Source organism: Saccopteryx bilineata, chromosome 3 (genome assembly GCF_036850765.1).
Source record: "Saccopteryx bilineata isolate mSacBil1 chromosome 3, mSacBil1_pri_phased_curated, whole genome shotgun sequence".
In the NCBI taxonomy this organism is placed as follows: Eukaryota; Metazoa; Chordata; class Mammalia; order Chiroptera; family Emballonuridae; genus Saccopteryx; species Saccopteryx bilineata.
Window position 1 is genome coordinate 312,499,275 of NC_089492.1, and position 20,248 is coordinate 312,519,522.

A 20,248-nucleotide genomic window follows, 5' to 3' on the forward strand; every position below is an offset into this window, starting at 1 on the left:
TGTTACAGGCAGGACAGGGAGGCTGCCTGGGGAGAGGTGTGTGTTAATCCAAATTCGGAGGGACCAGAAATATGGAAGACAGGAACAAGGTCCATCGTTTACACATTAAAGCTTTATTGTCTAGCTTGGCCAAGCGGCGGGAACTCCGACAGAAATCTGACAGAGAGCGCGCCGGCCCTTTGTTCTACTTAGTTTTTATAGTTTTGTAAGTGGGAAGTACAGAAGCAAAAATTGCAATTAGGAGCCCCTTACCGCTATTGGTTATAGTCATATGTCCTTTAACATGATAGGACCACATTTAATTTGCAAACCATACATCATTTTGGAGAAAATAAAATTTACAAGTCAACACAATGGTAGAAAGATGTCTCTTTACATATTAAAGGCTTTCCTATATTATCTAGTGTTTATCTGCTATCTCTCTGTCCAGAGTCACACACGCATTTACATAGGAGAGGTAGTTTCGGTGGGGACAAATGCCCGCAAATGGCTCATTGCTATAAGAAAAGGTTTATTTTGGCTTTTCTCTTCTTGCACCTGGCTAGCCATTCACCCCTTTCCCCACAGGTGTGGTGGAATGTCTGGGAATCCATGTTTTCCTCCCCTTGCATTTACAATACAATGCCAAGGGCCATCTGGTTATGCCAATCACACAGTACAGAGACTATTCTCACAATTTCTCTGCACACCTTAACCCAAATTAATAAAATGTTCTCCAAGCCTCCTAAAATATTAATATTAATTCTGTAGCCTTTGGTACTTTACAACACCTGCGGGTGAAATGGCTCAGTGGCTCCTCAGTGTGAACTCCAGGCACCAATTCTCAGGAAGTCAATGTGTCAGGACAGACATGTTGAGTTAGATACAACCTGAACACAGGGATTTCACTCGTTCATCTACACGTTCATTTATCTAATTCACTAATAAATCAAGTAATTCAATATTCCCTGGACACCTGTTTTGGTATCAGCTTGTGCTAGTTGATGTGGGGATCCAGTAGTGATTTGGTCCCAGGTTCTTTCCTTCTGCTTCTCACAACCAGTGGGGGACACAAACCACCCCTGACAATCATGACCCAGAGAGAGTAAGGCTGGGAAGAAGGGCCAAGGGCATCAAAGCTGGCTTCCTGGAGGTGGGGGAATATGAGCTGTGGTTTTAAGAATAAGCAAGAACTGTGTAGTCACAGTGGGGTTCAGCCCTGGGAGGGCAGAATGAGGCTTGTCAGCTTTATTGAGGGTCCTGGACTTCACCTGGGTGCACTGGGAGCCATAGTTGGGTCCTTAGCAGGGGATGAAAGTGGGGAGACTTGAATCTGTGGAAGAGTTCAGTGTCTGTCTCCAGTGAGGGAGGGGACAAGAGGGTTGTGACAGGAAGCAGGAGACCAGGCTGGAGGCTTCTGAAAAGTGAAGTAATTGTGCACCTCCATGGTCCTAGATTCCTGCCCTCTCCCTAGGGGGTGGGGAAAGCACGCTCTTCTGCCTGGTCCTGAGCCATCTCTCTCTTTTTTAAATTTTATTTTAATTATTTTATTTTTCTGAAGTGACAAGCAGGGAGGCAGAGAGACAGAATCCTGCATGGACATGACCAGGATCTACCCAGCATGCCCACCAGGGGGCGATGCTCTGTACATTTGAGGCATTGCTCCATTGCACCCAGAGCCATTCTAGTGCCTGAGATGGAGGCCATGGAGCCATCCTCAGCATCCGGGTCAACTTTGCTCCAATGAAGCCTTGGTTGCTGAAGGGGAGGAGAGAGATAGAGAGAAGGGAGAGGGGGAAGGTTGGAGAAGCAGATGAGCACTTCTCCTGTGTGCCTTGGCTGAGAATCAATCCCAGTTCTTCCACATGCTGGGCCAATGCTCTACCACTGGGCAAGCATGCTGGGGCTTGAGTCATCCCTCTCTCATAGCTGCAGGGGAGGGCAGTAGTTTCCAACCTGCCAGTCCTGACACTCAGGTTGTATAACCAATGAGTTAATCAAAATGGACACTTTAAAAATTAAAAGAGTTTATTGAAAATAGAATAGTACACACTGCAGAGAATGTTAACCATTTCTGGGTAATTCAATTTGCTTTTGAACTGCATATAGCCTACATAATGATACAATATCTATTTTCCTACTGGCTCATGGACAGAAAGTTAGTAAACATGAGAGTGGAAAGGCTCTGGGCACAAACTTATGTTGTTTTTCCAGACTTCACTGCTCTCTCACGTCTTCTAAAAAAATTGGTTCAGCTCTCACGTCCTCAGTTCCAGGTGTTTCCCAGAGAGACTAAAGGTAGGCTCTGCACTCAACTCAGTGAATCTACTAAAAAAAAAAAAAAGCGAGGATGAACCAGGTATCAGCCAGTCCCAGCAATAAACAGGTCCCCTGGGGCAGAGTTGGAGTTGGCATCTCAGGAGTGAGGAACCCAGCCCATCCCCTTGGGCTTAGATCCTTGTCTGTGTAGGTGGCTGAATCAGAACTCGAGTGGAAAAAATGAAGGAACATTAAAAAAGAGCAAGGGTCTCGGGGTCTGTGCTGGTGTAATGGGCACTGAGGGTCCATGGACACTGCGAGCCCCTGACTCAACAGAGATGAGGCTTTGGGGAGAGACAGCCCTTGGTTGGAGTATTTACACTTTCTCAAAGGGTCATACAGGCTATTTATATGTAGCTGTGTTCAACTTTGTGTATAAGAAGGAGTTTTTGAATTTTTATGTTTGACTCTGACAGGCTGAGCAGGGACAGGCGCAGCTGATCCTCCTGGAGGGGAGGGACAAAGAAGGAGGGGTCAGCCAGGGGCTGGGAGACAGCTGCTGCACTTCCTCACACGCCCCCGCGAGGAAAGCGGGTCCACAGTGACAGGAGGCGGCTCGCACAGGAGCTACAGGACAGCAGGCTCGAATTTGGAAACACCGGCAGGACCAGGACGCAGAGCACACTATCCCTGTAAGGAGATGGGGGGCGGGGGCAGCCAGACAGTGATGTCCAGGCTGGAGAAGGATCAGCCTCGCAGAGGCCCCGCCTGCCTGCTCACCCACCGCACTCACTTTCAGCGCACATCTCAGCTGACCACGTGCTCCCTCCTTTGTTGGCAGAACAATGGTCCAACCCTCCACCTCAGCCTACATACAAGAACCTACTTCTGGTCCCAGGTCCTAGGCAATAACGAACCTAAAAACAAAAAGCCGAAGTCAATATTTCCACTTCACACCTGTTTCATACAAGAATGAACCTGAACCATTTCCCTCAGGGCCGTCCCACTGCTGCTTCCAGGATCACAGATAAGCATCATTTCACATTCAGTGGTGCCTGAGTGTCATTCTGTCATCCTGTGTAAAGCACCGTACCTTGCTTCCGCGGGTTTACGTAGAGACACCAAGTCCAGATGAATTTTGAAGGGTTTTATTAAAAGGAGGAGATGTATTAATATGCAGCCACATATGACTGACACAGGGCATATCTGACCCAAATTGTGCAGCACCAAATGTATCTCAGAGGCTGGTTATATACCCTTTGACCACATACAGGTTGGGGAGGGGGCATGACAGCATGACACAATCATTAACAAGCTTATAACATTTGTCTAGGGGATTTAAAAAAACGTTAAAACTGTCAAGGTAACACAATGGTGATGTCATTTTACATATCAAAATACATTCATAAACCTTTTAGTGTCTATCTCTCCTCCTTTGTCTAGAGCACTGGTAGTCAACCTGGTCCCTACCGCCTACTAGTGGGCATTCCAGCTTTCATGGTGGGCTTTAACGGAGCAACCAAAGTATAAATAAAAAGATAGATTTAACTATAGTAAGTTGTTTTATAAAGATTTATTCTGCCTGACCAGGCGGTGGTGCAGTGGATAGAGCGTCGAACTGGGATGCAGAGGATCCAGGTTGGAGACTCGGAGGTCGCCAGCTTGAGCGAGGGCTCATCTGGTTTGAGCAAAGCTCACCAGCTTGGACCCAAGGTCGCTGGCTCCAGCAAGGGGTTACTCAGTCTGCTGAAGGTCTGCGGTCAAGGCACATATGAGAAAGCAATCAATGAACAACTAAGTTGTCGCAATGAAAAACTGATGATTGATGCTTCTCATGTCTCTTTGTTCCTGTCTGTCTGTCCCTACCTATTCCTCTCTCTGACTATCTCTCTGTAAAAAAAAAATAAAAAAAAAAAAATAAAAAGAAAAGAAAAAAAAGATTTATTCTGCCAAACTTTGTCTGTTTGGTATGAGTCTGGCAGAGAGACTACTGGACCGAGAGCTCCATGGGGAAGAGGACCAGGGCTGCCTGGTTGTCACTGTGCTCCCAGTTGTTCCCACTGCAGAGGATGCTCAGGGTCTATAAAGCCAGTAGCTATGGCCACCATCACAGCCGCCTGGCCCGTGCAGGTTTGCATTTGATTCGGACAGATGGTAATGAAACAATGGAGCGAAGAACTGGTGGGCCATTAGCTTTAATTGTAGCTTGCACCTGGTGGGCAAGAAATACACAAAGTGAAAAAACACTTCTCTTTCCATTCAGGGCTCCCAAAGCCACTGATTCATCCGAGTTTCCTAGAATCAAAGGTTTCTAGCTCACCAGCCTTATTCACCTCTGTTTCTCATCTCCTTCTCTCTGCACAAACTCTGCATAAACTGGCTTCTCCTTCAGCACTCCGCCATCTTGGCTGCTTCTCCTCTACTCCACGTGGCCTTTCTCTGCTCTCCCCTTTAATCTCAGGAACTGAGAGCAAGCAAGCTCCTGGCCTGCCCCATATTATAGTGTAGGAATCAAAACCTTTAATCCAATATACAAATGGAGAAGTCTCTGATACAAAGTCACTTATTTGAGGCATAATGGGATTCCTCATAAAAAGGCACCACCCCCTATCACGCAACAGTCAAGGGTGTGGGGAAAAGCTTAGTCTTAAAACTAAGCCTTAGGCTATAACAAATGACCCTGCCTGCTTACAGCCTGTCCCCCACACCCAATACAAACTATAAGCGAGCAAACATATATATCATATTTACAAACTTATTTGACCAACAGGGTCCTATATGAGTAAGTCTACTGGACGCCCCATTGGCTGTATTCTCTCTGCCCAATTTTCCCAGAAACACCTGGGCATGAGGCCCCCTGCAGGTCACAGACACAGACTGGACTGGACCCAGATACTCCAAATCCCAGCAAGAGAACTTTTAACCATCCCAGGTTCAGCACCTCTGGAAAGGGCAAGTAGGTGCTGATTTCAGGCACCTTGGAACAAACCCCAGATAAGACATTCCCACAGCTCCCTGGTGGTGCTGGGAGGGTCATGACTCTGGAATGTGAAACACACAAGTGCTTGTATTTTGTAGTGTCACAGGCTTCCCTGTGCCATCAGGTGCTAAAGAGGCTGAAATTCCTCCTGGATGCAGAGGGTGTTATTCTCATCTGGCCTCAGGGAGCTCCTTTCAGTGAATTGGCACAAATTTGGTGAACTTCCTATTTTCATAAAGAATCTCAGGTGTGTGGGATGAGGCTAAGGAGGAGGGGTTAGATCCCTTATTGGCAGAGGGCCCATCTTCCAATGACTGACTGGGTGAAATAGTGCCTTAGCTCCACCTGTGGACTTTTACTTTGAAGGCTGGTCTCTGCTTCATGCAAAGGCCAATCATTACATAGCAACACCAGCATGGTCAGACAGGTCCCTTCCTCCTTCAAATGCTCTGCAGTATAGCAAGAACTTTAGAAAAAGGAAATATTCAAACTACTATAAGAGAAGGAGCTTTACTACAGAAATGGGATCTGACTAACTCCATGCAATGGACATGTTGCTGGGTCCATGCCAGCACCTCAGAAATGACTTCTATCAACACCTCCAAATAGGAAATATAATTTTTTTACTAAAAAAATGTAAATGAAAACTATTCACTATACACAATTCAGAATTACCCCAATATAAAGGTAATCCTGCTTTCAAATTTAAATGGAGGATTTCTAATTAGATACTAGACCTAGCTAGAAGATCTACCATGTGTGGATGCTGAGATGACTGATTTTTCTGTTTCTCAGGGACTCATCTGTGAAGTGGTCGGATTGTGACAGGTCTAGGTGATCTGCACTCTCCCTGTCACCTGGTCTGTGCAAAGATAGGTTCGAAGTCCTCTTCCAAGAGGGTTATAGAAATACAATTAGGAGTCAATAGTAATAATAAGAGACACAGGCAGATGATGACGTTGGAGATTTCTTCAAAAATTCTTCTGAGTCATTAGGTTAACTTGGTCCTTTATTAACCTAAGGAAATAGATATACCGTCCCCCTGGACATGGTATATTTTGTGAGAGAGTACACTACTAATACCAGGCTGTTGGTCAGTCATTTTTAAAGGACAGAAAATTTGGGAAGGTACACCTATAAAAGTTGCACCTGGAGGCAAAATAATTAGCAGAAACAGTGTGGGAGGCACTGGGAGAAATGTTGGTGCAGAGTAGATACAGTGCAAGAGAAACAGAGACCAGTACTGCTGGTCAGAAGAGTCACATCCCAGTGAGACACACCTGACCTGGCAGCCTGGATATCAGTAAACCAGCACTACTCCATCCTGGTTCCAAGAGAGAAGTACAGTTGAGCCTTGAACAAAGTGGGTTCAAGCTCTGAGGGTCCACTTATATGCAGAATTTTTTTCTATATACAGTCAGTCCTAGTATCCCTGGGATTCCCATCTGCATACTCAACAAACCAAAGGTTTAAAATAGTAAGTATTAAAATTTGTTATTTATACTGACCAGGCGGTGGCGCAGTGGATAGAGCGTCGGACTGGGATGCAGAGGACTCAGGTTCGAGATTCCGAGATCACCAGCTTGAGCGTGGGTTCATCTGGTTTGAGCAAAGCTCACCAGCTTGGACCCAAGGTCACTGGCTTGTGCAAGGGGTTACTCAGTCTACTGTAGCCCCACGGTCAAGGCACATATGAGAAAGCAATCAATGAACAACTAAAGTGCCACAACAAAAAATTAATGCTTCTCATCTCTCTCTCTTCCTGTCTGTCCCTATCTAGCCCTCTCTCTGACTCTCTCTCTTTTTCTGTCCAAAAAAAAAAAAAAATCAAACAATGAATGCAGAAATAATTAGAACAACAAATAGATATTTCTCTCTCACATTCTATCTCTCTAAAATCAATAAATAACAATTTTTTTTGACAGAGACAGATAGAGTCAGAGAGAAGGACAGATAGGGACAGACAGACAGGAAGGGAGAGAGATGAGAGGCATCAATTCTTTGTTGCTGCAACTTACTTTCTCATTGATTGCTTTCTCATACGTGCCTTGATTGTGGGGCTTCAGCAGACCGAGTAACCCCTTGCTCAAGCCAGCGACCTTGGGTCCAAGCTGGTGAGCTTTGCTCAAACCAGATGAGTTTGTGCTCAAGCTGGTGACCTCGGGGTCTTGAACCTGGGTCCTCAGCATCCCAGTCTGACTCTCTATCCATTGCACCACTGCCTGGTCAGGCCACTGTTTGATTCTTTATGTGTCCTGAAAGGAAAACCATACCCACAACCACAACCTTGGCCTAGTGTACAATATCCCAACCGAGAATCAAGTCAGGGCCTGAGAGTAGGAATTTTGATCCACCCTTGGGAATCCGAGGATATGGGGGCCAACTGTATGGATTGTCCAATGCCATGTTATATAACAGACTTGATCATCTGTGAGTTTTGATTCCCACCCTGAGTCCTAGAAACAATTCCTTCTAGATAGCAACAGACGACTGAAGTTTTGGGGGAGTCAAAAACTATGTGTGAATGTTTACTGCACATGCATCAGTGTCCTTAAACCCTGGGGTGTTCAGGGATCAACTGTAGTGCAAATTGGGCAAGCAGAGGAGCCAAAGAATGGCTAAGTGACTGGAACTCTACTTGACAGCTGGATTTCAGGAGTTCCTGCTGGCAGAGAGAGAGGTCATCATGAAGAACTTCACAGTCTTAGAGTGAATATTCAGGTGAAAAAAGACTTTTGAACACCTATGAAAGAATGATACAACTATCTTTGACAGAACCATTGTTACTAATTTATGCCCCCAATGCATAATGGTTAGACATCAATGCCTTTCTAGCCATAACAGTTGAATATAAAACCAAATATTTTATTTTAATCTTGTAGCACAAAAACCAAAATGTGTGATTCTACTCACAGTTTTCTTCTGGCAACGTAATCTATCTGGACGGAAAGTAGACAAATGGTTGCTAAGGATTGTGGAAGAGGAGAATTTATAATGACTGATAACAGCCATGGGATTTTTTTGGGAGATAATGAAAATTTCCGGACTTATATGGTGGTGATGGTTGTACAACATTGCAAATATATTTTAAAAAACCCCAAACCACTGGGTTGTAAACATTATAAAGGTTGAAAGGATAAAAGCCTTAATATGCAAAACCATAAAAATCTTGGAAGAAAACATAAGCGGTACACTCTCAGACATCTCTCATTGCAACATTTTTGCCTACATAGCACTGTGGGCAAATGAAATAAAGGACAATATAAACAAATTGGCGCTATCAAATTTAAAAGCTTTTGCACAGCAAACAACACCATTAACAAAATAAAAGATAACCAATTCACTGGGAGAACATATTCATTGGTACATCTGATAAGGAGCTTATAACCAATATTTATAAAGAACTTTTAAAACTCAACACCAGGAAGGCAAATAATCCAATTAAAATAAAGATAATAGATAGACACTTCTTCAAAGAGGATATACAGATGGCCAATAGTCTTATGACAAAATGTACAACATCACCCATCATTAGAGAAATGCAAATTAAATCCACAATGACTTATCACTTCACACATGCCAGAATGGTTCTCATTAACAAATCAACAAAGAACAAGTGCTCACCAGGTGTGGAGGAAACTATTGTGGTGCTCGCATGGGAATGGCTACTTCTGCAGTCACTGAAATACCACAGTATGGCATTTCCTGAAAAAAATTAAAAATGGAAATGCCTTAATACTCAGCTATCCCACTACTAGGAATATATCCCAAGAATCCCAGAACACTAATTCAAAAGAAGATATGCACCCTATGTTCACTGCAGCATTGTTTACAATAGGCAAGATCTGGAAACAGCCTGTTTGTCAGAGGACGAGTGAATAAAAAGGCTGTGGTACATTTACACAACGGAACACTACACAGCCGTAAAAAGGATATCTTGCCTTTTGCAATGGCATGAGTAGAACTGGACATTATTACACTAAGTGAAATAAGCCAGGCAGAGAAAGACAAATATCAAATGGTCTTATTTATATGTGGAATCTAATGAACACAATAAACTGAGGAACAAAATAGAGACAGAGGCAGGGTCACAGGGAACAGATGGACAGCTGTCAGAGGGAAGGGGGCAGAAAGGATGAGATCAAAGAAAAATTAGCCAAATTATACATACATATCTCATAGATACAGACAACAGGGTAGCAATTCCCAGAGGGCAATGGGGGATAGAGGGAGGGAAGGGGGGCAAAAGGGGTGAAATGGGAATGGAAAGAGACTTTTCATGAGGCGTGGGGGGCACGATATGGAGTTAGAGGTTGTTATATTTATTGGGACACTTGAAACCTTGTTAACAAAATGCATTAAAAAAAAGACTTTAAAAGCAAAAAACAATGTTGAAAGGGTGATTGTATGTTTTGCAACTGTTTTAGCAAAAAAGAAATAAAAATTTAAAAATCTGAGCAATGAAACAAAACAAAAACCCAGTCCCAGAAGTATTAGGTAAATGGCACTGTCATCCAAGTCTCTTGGAGTGGGACAAGCCTGTAACACTTTAGTGGCCTTGCAGGAAAACTCAGCCAATGTGAGCGCACACGCACATTCTTAACAACCTGGTCCTGCGTTGTAGGACTGGGCAGGGAAACATGTAGAAATTAAACACTGTCACTGTAATAAATTCAATTAAAAAAATACCTGTTTCATGGTGTGTATACATTTTTATATCCTAGTTTCTTTTCTTTAACATTATATTGTTAGCATTTCCTCATACCATTAAAATATCTTTGAACTTTCTTCAAAGGAAGTTGGCTAAATGATTCTTGTTACAGTCAGATACTGTGATAGTACTATGTCATTAGAAAGTCTGAGATGGTTTTATGGTATCTCATAATAAAATCTTTCAAATTATTATATAAAAAACCTAGTGTGGTATTTATATATGTAAGTCAAAACAAACAGCAAAATGTTTCTTTTCCAATAAGCACTTACATGATATTCAACATATGTCAGGCATTGTTTATAATTCTTTAAAAATAAAGATTCATTCTCTCCTTCTCTCTCTATCTCCCCTTCTCTCCCTCCCTCTTTCCCTCTCATTCTTTTTCTCTCTCTCACCCTCTCTCTCTCTCTAAAAAAAATCATTTTGTCTGGTCTCCATCACCATTTTACAAATGAGGAAACTGACTCACACAAGGCATCCTCTTCCAAGGTCACACAGGTAGTGGCAATGTCAGGGTCTGACCAAGGTGCTCCGGCCGCAGAGCGCCTGCTGTTTTGTACTTCCCTCCTCCGTCATGTCCATGCTTGTGTACTTTTATACACAGAAAATTTGGGAAGGTCAAACAGATTATTAAGTGTTTGCTAAGGGTAGAGAAGAAGGACTAAGAACGAGACAGAAGCATTGCTTTTCATTTCATTTTGTGCTACTAAGGTTTACAAAGAACACTTTTTACATATGTAAAATAATGGAAACCCTCAGCTATGCCAATATGAAAAATATATAAGAATATAAAAACAGAGACATGAGTAAGAAATCATGTACTTTTATGTTCTTTCATTTCTACCATTCTTTCAAATTAAGTTAGCACTCCCTAAAATACAAACATTAAATGTAAACACAATAAAATTAGAAAAGAAAATGATTTTTTGACCCGAATATATAAAATCTCATATTTTTTTAGAAAAAGGAGAAATCAAATGACAAATGACAAAAACAGATATATTCAAAATTGCACTGGTCATGAAATCTCAATTCACTATTTGACATAGGATTTCTAATGCTAAATGTCTTAAATAAATATTTTGTGGAAAATATTTTAAGTTTATTGAAATAAAGTTTTAATGTAAAACTCACCTAATGTACAAAAGTCTGTATATAAACATAAGTAAATGTGAAAGAAATCATGTTCCTCAACCTGAAAGCACTTCAACTTTTTGAGATCTATAGTTTAAAATTATTTGCTACACCCACACACACAGCTATACATATATTCCTAAAAAGAAACAGCAATGAAACCACTCAGATTCGTTGTCCCCCACATTATCCCTGATTTGCGTCCCATCTGACTTTAGCACCGCAGATCTGTGCTCCGCGTCCTGCCTCCTCCCGCCGGCTCCCACCACAGCCGTGTGCCCGCCTCTGTCCGCCTCCTGGAGGATGTTCCTGTGAGGTTCGGGTCCAGGGCCCCTTACCAAAAGCCTCAACCAGCCGGGTTGAATTTCAGGTGACCCGGCGCCAGGCAGTTCCCAGAGCTCTCCACCTGAGCAGTCCTGGTTGATGTCTCACCTCCGCCTGACCCTTGGACATCCTGCCAGCCAGTCACCCCTGTCACTTACAGACTGTCCTGCTGCTTGGTCACCAATCACCAGCCTCTCCACTGTTTAACCTTCCATTGTTCAGCTATCACAGCTACCACAGCTCTCCCCCTGCTGCAAGAAGTACAGCTCAACTCAGTCCTGTGCAGGCTGAGGCTCTTCATCTTCTTGCTACGGACACCACTGGGCTCTCAGCCCATCTGTGTGCCGACATAAGAAAGTTTCTTAAGAACTCATCAGGCCTGAGAGAGGACAAGATGGTGATGGAGTAGGCAGACATACCAACTTCCATCTCCCAGAACCAAAGTGGATTACAACTTAATTTTAAGAACCATCATCTGGAAAAACCAACTTTGGACTAAACTAAGAGGACTCTTCAACCAAGGAACACTGAAAAAGCCACACTGAGACTGGTAGGAAAAGTGGAAACGCAGAGGGGGCTGCCCAGCTCCTGGGAGCCAACAGTAGCTGGGAGAGACCCCCGTGGCGGAAAGTGAGTTTAGCAGAGAGGGGAGGGTCCTGAGCCCCAAGAACAAAGCCCCAGCCTGCAGCCCCAGAGCCTAGAAGAGGCGTATGAACAGTATTTAGCTGGAAACAAGTCAGGATACTGTTTGTGAGAAAAAGACTGATTTCTCAGACCCAGGATTCTTCTTAAAGGGACCACACAGAAAACCTCTCTCACAACCACTCACCCGGGGCTCTGTGGGATGGGGAGAGAGGAGAGGACTGGAGCTGTGGGGAGAGAGTGTAATCTAGGAAGCACAGAGAGAAACACTTTGAGGGACAGCCATGCTAACCCCTGGGCTGAATCACTCCCCAAATCTGAAGTGAATACTTGCCCTGGAAACAGCAATACCAGCAAAGGGAAGCAGGACACCAGCCAAACAAGCTCTCCCCCGGTACTTAGAGCAGAGTTGCTTAGAAGGAGGGAGCTTCCGGGACTACAGTAGTGAGTCTTAGGGTCTGAGCTGCAGTGCCCCCACCCACAGGCTGAGGGCTCATTGGAGGGTGGGCGGTGGTGGGAAGCAGAAACATGGTTCTGTCGGCAAGGACAGAAGCTGGCTGGTCACAACTGAGGCCCAGGTGTGAACTCAGTCTTGCCCAGCTGGGGTTGAGAGGATGCGTGAAAGTGGTCAAGCCCAGCTGCAGGTCGCCTGCAATCCAGCCTGCAAGGGAAGGGAAGGAGCCCCAGAAGGGGCGGAGATCTGCCCTTGAGCAAGGGCGCAAGAGCACAGCCTCGCCTGGCCTGCGGAACCGAGGCTTGCGGCCTGACAAGAGAGCCACCTCCTGTGGGGTGGAGCAAAATCCCAGAACAGGCGGAGTCCCGCAATGGAGCGTGGGCACGCAGCCCCGCCTGGCCTGTGGAGTCAAGGCTTGCAGCCATCCCGCGAGTGGGCTCCTCCTGCAGGGGTGGGGTGAAAGCCCGGAATCAAGTGGAGACTGCAGCTGAGCAAAGGTGCTCACCTCTGCCCTCAGGGCCGAGGCTCTGGGCTGGTCGCAGCACATAATCCCACCCGTGGGGGTGGGGCAAAGGCCGAGGCCACTGAGGCTTGTACACCCAAGCACATGATCACAGCCCCTCCCATGAAGGAGCGGCAGAAGCCACAGCAACAGTCCCAGTGGGCTGGCACTGGGCAATGCCCATAACCTAACAGCAGCAGAGGGGGTGGTGAGCCTGCAGACAGACCACACCTAGGGAACACAGAGGCCACACCTACTGGACCCCAGTGGCCAAAACCTTCTTTTACACAGACAAAATGAAAAGGCAGAGAAATGCAACACAAATGAATCAAGAGAAATCCCCAGAAAAGGACCTGAATGAGTCAGATATAACCAAATTACCAGATGCAGAGTTTAAAAAAATGATTGTTAGATCAAAGATCTTAGAACAACAATAGATGGTCATTACAAACACCTAAGTAAAGAGTTAGCAAATATAAAAAAGGACATTGAAATAATAAAAAAGAATCAGTCAGAAATGACAAATACAATATCAGAAATGAAGAACACAATGGAAGGAATTAAAAGCAGGATGGATGAAGTGGAGAATCAAATCAGCGAGTTAGAGGACAAGATAAATGAAGGCATGGAAGCAGAGCAGAAAAAAGAGACTCAAAAACTCTGTGGAAACTCTAAGAGAGCTCTGTGACAACATGAAGAGAGATAACATCCACATCATAGGGGTTCCTGAAGAAGAAGAGAAAGAACAGGGATAGAGACTTTGTTCAAACATATCATAGCTGAAAACTTCCCTAAATTAAGGCAAGAAAATGTCTCTCAAGTTCAAGAAGCACAGAAAACTCCATTAAAGAGAAACCCAAAGAAATATACACCAAGACACATCATAATTAAAATACTAAAGCTAAGTGATAAAGAGAAAATATTAAAAGCTGCTAGAGAAGGCCCTGGCCAGTTGGCTCAGCGGTAGAGCATCGGCCTAGCGTGCGGAGGACCCGGGTTCGATTCCCAGCCAGGGCACACAGGAGAGGCACTCATTTGCTTCTCCACCCCTCCGCCGTGCCTTCCTCTCTGTCTCTCTCTTCCCCTCCCGTAGCTAAGGCTCCATTGGAGCAAAGATGGCCTGGGCACTGGGGATGGCTCTGTGGCCTCTGCCTCAGGCACTAGAGTGGCTCTGGTTGCAACATGGCAATGCCCAGGATGGGCAGAGCATCGCCCCCTGGTGGGCAGAGCGTCGCCCCATGGTGGGCGTGCCAGGTGGATCCCAGTCGGGCACATGCGGGAGTCTGTCTGACTGTCTCTCCCTGTTTCCAGCTTCAGGAAAAAAAAAAAAAGCTGCTAGAGAAAAAAAGGCTATCACCTACAAAGGAGCCTCCATAAGATAACTTCTGACTTATCAACAGAAACACTTGAGGCCAGAAGGGAATGGCAAGAAATATTCAAAGTAATGCAGAACAAAAGCCTACAACCAAGACTACTTTATCCAGTAAGGCTATCATTTAAAATTGAAGGAGAAATAAAAAGTTTTCCAGACAAAAAAAAAAACCTCAAGGAATTCAGTACAACCAAACCAATGCTGCAAGAAATGCTAAGGGGCCTGTTGTAAACAGATCAAAGGGGGAAAAGAATATAGCAAAAGAGGAATACAATTTTAAAGAATAAAATGGCAATAAACAACTACATATCAATAATAACCTTAAATGTAAATGGATTAAATGATCCAATCAAAAAACATAGGGTAGCTGCATGGATAAGAAAACAGGACCCATACATATGCTCTCTACAAGAGACACACCTTAAAACAAAAGATGCATATAGACTGAAGATTAAAGGATGGAAAAAATACTTCACGCAAATGGAAATGAAAATAAGCTGGGGTAGCAATACTTATATCAGACAAAATGGACTTTAAAACAAAGGCTATAGTAAGAGATAAAGAAGGTCACTACATAATGATAAAGGGAGCAATCCAACAAGAAGATATAACCATTATAAATATCTATGAACCTAATATAGGAGCACCTAAATATATAAAGCAGAATTTGATGGATTTAAAGGGAGAAGATCAACAGCAATACTATAATAGTAGGGGATTTCAATACCCCACTAACATCACTAGAGAGATCCTCAAGAAAGAAAATTAACAAAGAAACAGCAGACTTAAATAACATATTAGATCAACTTGATTTAACAGATATCTTCAGAACCTTTCACCCTAAAGCAGCAGAATATACATTCTTTTCAAATGCCCACGGCATATTCTCTAGGATAGACCACATGTTAGGGCACAAAAGCGGTCTCAACAAATTTAAGAAGATTGAAATCATATCAAGCACTTTCTCTGATCACAATGGCATGAAACTAGAAATCAACCACAATAGAAAAACTGCAAAATACTCAAACACTTGGAAACTAAATAGCATGTTATTGAATAATGAATGGGTTAACAATGAGATCAAAGAAGAAATAAAAAAATTCCTAGAAACAAATGATAATGAGCATACATCAACTCAAAATTTATGGGACACAGCAAAAGCAGTCCTGAGAGGGAAGTTTATAGCATTACAAGTCATACCTTAAGAAGCTGGAAAAAGATCAAATAAACAACTTGACCCTGCATCTGAAAGAACTAGAAGAAAAAGAACAGCAAGTAAAGCCCAGAAGTAGTAGAAGGAAGAAAATAATAAAGATCAGAGCTTTATTGACATAGAGGCTATAGAAACAATACAGAGGATCAATGAAAGCATGAGCTGGTTCTTTGAAAAGGTAAACAAGATCGATGAACCTTTAACCAGACTCACCAAGAAAAAAAGAGGACTCAAATAGATAAAATTAGAAATGAGAGTGGAGAAATAACAACCAACACAACAGAAATACAAAATATTGTAAGAAAATACTATGAAGAACTGTATGCCAAAAAATTAAACATCCCAGGTGAAATGAACAAATTCCTTGAAACATATCATCTTCCAAAAATCAATCTGGATGAATCAGAAAACCTAAACAGACCGATTACAACAAAAGAGATCGAAACAGTTATCAAAAAACTCCCCAAAAATAAAACTCCTGGTCCCGATGGCTTCACTGGTGAATTCTACCAAACATTCAAAGAAGAACTAACTCCTATCCTTCTCAAGCTATTTCAAGAAATTCAGGAGGAAGGAACACTTCCAAGTTCCTTTTATGAGGCGAGCATAATTCTGATTCTAAAACCAAACAAAGACAACACAAAGGAAGAAAATTATAGGCCAATATCCCTGATGAATTCAGATGCTAAAATCCTCAACAAAATATTAGCAAACTGGATCCAGCAATATATGAAAAAAAATCATACACCATGATCAAGTGGGATTTATTCTTGGGAGGCAAGGCTGGTACAATATTCACAAATCAATGTGATTCATCCCATAAACAAAAGAAAGGAGAAAAACCACATGATAATTTCAATAGATGCAGAAAAAGCATTTGATAAAATCCAGCACCCATTCATGATCAAAACTCTCAACAAAGTGGGAATACAGGGAACATACTTCAACATGATAAAGGCCATCTATGACAAACCCATAGCCAACATCATACTCAATGGGCAAAACTGAAAAGCAGTCCCCTTAAGATCAGGAACAAGGCAGGGGTGCTCCCTTTCACCACTCTTATTCATCATAGTCCTGGAAGTCCTAGCCATAGCAATCAGACACGAAAAAGAAATAAAAGGCATCCAAATTGGAAAAGAAGGCATCCAAATTAAAATGTCTATATTACCCAAAGCAATTTATAAATTCGATGCAATACCAATTAAAATACCAATGACATATTTCAAAGATATAGAACATATATTCCAAAATTTTATATGGAACCAAAAGAGAACACAGATAGCCTCAGTAATCTTGAAAAGGAAGAATAAAGTGGAAGCTGTCACACTTCCAGATATCAAATTATACTACAAGGCCATTGTACTCAAAACAGCCTGGTGCTGGCATGAGAACAGGCACATAGATCAATGGAACAGAACAGAGAACCCAGAAATAAACCCACACCTTTATGGACAACTGATATTTGACAAAGGAGGTAAGAGCATACAATGGAGTAAAGACAGCCTCTTCAACAAATGGTGTTGGGAAAATTGGACAGCTATCTGCAAAAAAATGAAACCAGACTACCAACTTACACCATTCACAAAAATAAACTCAAAATAGATGAAAGACTTAAATGTAATCCGTAAAACCATAAGCATCTTAGAAGAAAACATAGGCAGTAAGCTCTCTAACATCTCTCGCAGAAATATATTTGCTGATTTATCTCCACGGGCAAGTGAAATAAAAGACAGGATAAACAAATGGGACTATATCAAGCTAAAAAGCTTTTGCGCAGCTAAAGACAATAAATACAGAATAAAAAGACAAACTACACAATGGGAGAACATATTCGACAATACATCTGATAAGGGGTTAATAACCAAAATTTATAAAGAACCTGTAAAACTCAATACCAAGAAGACAAACAATCCAATCAAAAAATGGGTGAAAGAAATGAATAGACACTTCTCCAAAGAGGACATACAGATGGCCAATAGGCATATGAAAAAATGCTCAACATCACTAATCATTAGAGAAATGCAAATTAAAATTACAATGAGATATCACCTCACACCAGTCAGAATGGCACTCATCAACAAAACAACACAGAATAAGTGCTGGCAAGCATGTGGAGAAAAGAGAACTCTTTTGCACTGCTGGTGGGAATGCATACTGGTGTAGCCACTGTGGAAAACGGTATGGAGAGTCCTCAAAAAATTAAAAATTGAACTGCCTTTGACCCAGCTATCCCACTTTTAGGAATATATCCCAAGAACACCATAGCACTGTTTCAAAAGAAGTACTGCACCCCCATGTTTATGGCAGCATTGTTCACAATAGCGAAGATCTGGAAACAGCCCAAGTGTCTGTCAGTGGATGAGTGGATTAAAAAGCTTTGGTACATATGTACTATGGAAAACTACTCAGTGGTAAGAAATGATGACATCGGATCATTTACAACAACATGGATGGACGTTGATAACATTATATTGAGCAAAATAAGTAAATCAGAAAAAACTAAGAACTGTATGATCCCATACATAGGTGGGACATAAAAATGAGACTCAGAGACTAGAACGTGGGGGTTTCAGGGTGGGGGGAGAAGATGAGGGGGTTGGAGGAAGGGAGGGGCACAAAGAAAACCAGATGGAAGACAATTGGACTTTGGGTGATGGGAATGCAGCATAATCAAATGTCAAAATAACCTGGAGATGTTTTCTCTGAACATATGTACCCTGATTTATCAATGTCACCCATTAAAATTAATAAAAAAAAGAAAAGAAAAGAAAAGAACCCATCAGGCCTTGTGCGTCCCTCCTGTGACCTAACAGTTCCCAAGTATCCCTTGTCACTCACAGCACCTCCCGCTTCTGAACTCCAGGTGACTGAACTCGGAGAGACACCTGGGTCACGATGTCGGGCTCTGTGACGCCGGACGGAGAACTTCCCGAAAGAGGAATCCCGGGTTCGGGGAGGACAGTCCGGGCGTCGTGTCGTCACTGAGGGCCGGGAGAATCGGAGGACCCAGAAGACGACAGGGTCGAAGGCACAGCCCAGCTTGGAGAGTCGATCACAGGGCAGACAGGGGAGAGTCCGGGAAGGGGACTGAGGACACAAGTGCCTTCCTGAGTGCTTTGGGTCAAGCCTGGGAATCAGAGGAACCCCGAGCGCCAAAAGCACAGCCCTTTTAGTCAACACCGCGCGTGAGCAGAAGCTAGGACGAAATCCTGCTCTCCAGGAGAAAGACCCCCGCCAGGGGACGCAACAATGGACGGCGCACATGCGCAGTGAGATTCTCGAGAAGCCCCGCCTATCTGTAATACTGACGACGCCCAGTCAGCTTCCTGTGAGTGGTTACTGATCTTCCAAACTCTCACTTTCTTAAAACGTAGTTCTGTGTCCAGGGCATAACCTCGTCTGGGACAAGCCTCTGGAATACATGAAAAGCTCCTTTACAAACCTGGTACAGTTTCCACATCTGGACCTGGAACCGATCACCAGAGTCAGACCCTTGGGTTCCCACCTAATACCTGCGGATGCTCACACAGCATCTGGGGTGGGGGTAGCATTCCTTCAAGGACAGGAATCCCTCCTTTACAGAACCACTCATTCTGCTTTTAAATGTGTGAAATCAATCGGAAAAAGATGAAAGAGCTACAAAACTCAGCCACGTTAAATGGAATATCGGATATCTTATTGTTTGCGGTTGGTGGAACAGTGAGTCTGTGTGTGAACAAACATCAGGATGAAGTCATTCTGCAACCGAATCACCCCATGCCCTCACAAACATCACCTTAATTCTCACAGCAGCTATGAGTGATCGGAGCAAATCACATCTGACAGAGGAGGAAGCTGAAGTCTGGGGTCCTTCATGCATTCACCACACTTATCTAGGACCCCCCCCCCCCCCAGCCATCCTGTGGAGCTGGGGAAAGAAAGATTATGTCTCCTCCACAGCATCTCGAGTTAAAGGGTGTGTGATACCGTGAAACAGGAAACATTAGTGAGAGTAGGTGTGGAGTTTGGATCAATAAACAAGGTTAAGTCATTTTCTGCATTGTTTAAAATAACTAAAATAAAATAAAAAAGAGCTAGATGTATACCCACCTGGTGTAGTAAAGATAGATGGTGTTATTTTAAGAAATACCTGTATCATGCATTCACACATAAAATCTTTCAAAGCCCTCTGTAAGTCCTACAAACCAAGAGTCTCTTGGTCCTTTACCTAGCTTTCATAACAAAAATATAATTCATAATGAAAGATATATCTTTTTTTTTTTTTTTCTTAAGCTGGAAACGGGGAGAGACAGTCAGACAGACTCCCGCATGCGCCCGACCGGGACCCACCCGGCACGCTCACCAGGGGCAACGCTCTGCCCACCAGGGGGCGATGCTCTGCCCCTCCAGGGGGTCACTCTGCCGCGACCAGAGCCACTCTAGCGCCTGGGGCAGAGGCCAAGGAGCCATCCCCAGCGTCCAGGCCATCTTTGCTCCAATGGAGCCTTGGCTGCGGGAGGGGAAGAGAGAGACAGAGAGTAAGGGGGGGTTGGAGAAGCAAATGGGCGCTTCTCCTATGTGCCCTGGCCGGGAATCAAACCCGGGTCCCCCGCACGCCAGGCCGACGCTCTACCGCTGAGCCAACCGGCCAGGGCCGAAAGATATATCTTTAAATTTTTATTTTCTCCCATTA

The 20,248-nt window shown here is 43.5% G+C and overlaps 1 long non-coding RNA gene across 2 annotated transcripts; it reads right to left on the minus strand.

Moving 5' to 3' along the window:
- Positions 1–1,989: 1,989 nt before the first annotated feature.
- On the minus strand, positions 1,990–18,803 carry LOC136329320 (uncharacterized). Of its 2 annotated transcripts, none has more exons than XR_010730176.1 (6): positions 18,462–18,803; positions 10,402–10,523; positions 8,843–8,923; positions 7,857–7,961; positions 3,032–3,155; positions 1,990–2,928 (listed from the first exon to the last, which is right to left on the minus strand). It is a non-coding gene; the product is annotated as an uncharacterized lncRNA (long non-coding RNA). The 2 variants fall into 2 exon arrangements; XR_010730175.1 differs by having other exon boundaries at positions 18,415–18,803.
- Between the last annotated feature and the right edge of the window lie 1,445 nt (positions 18,804–20,248).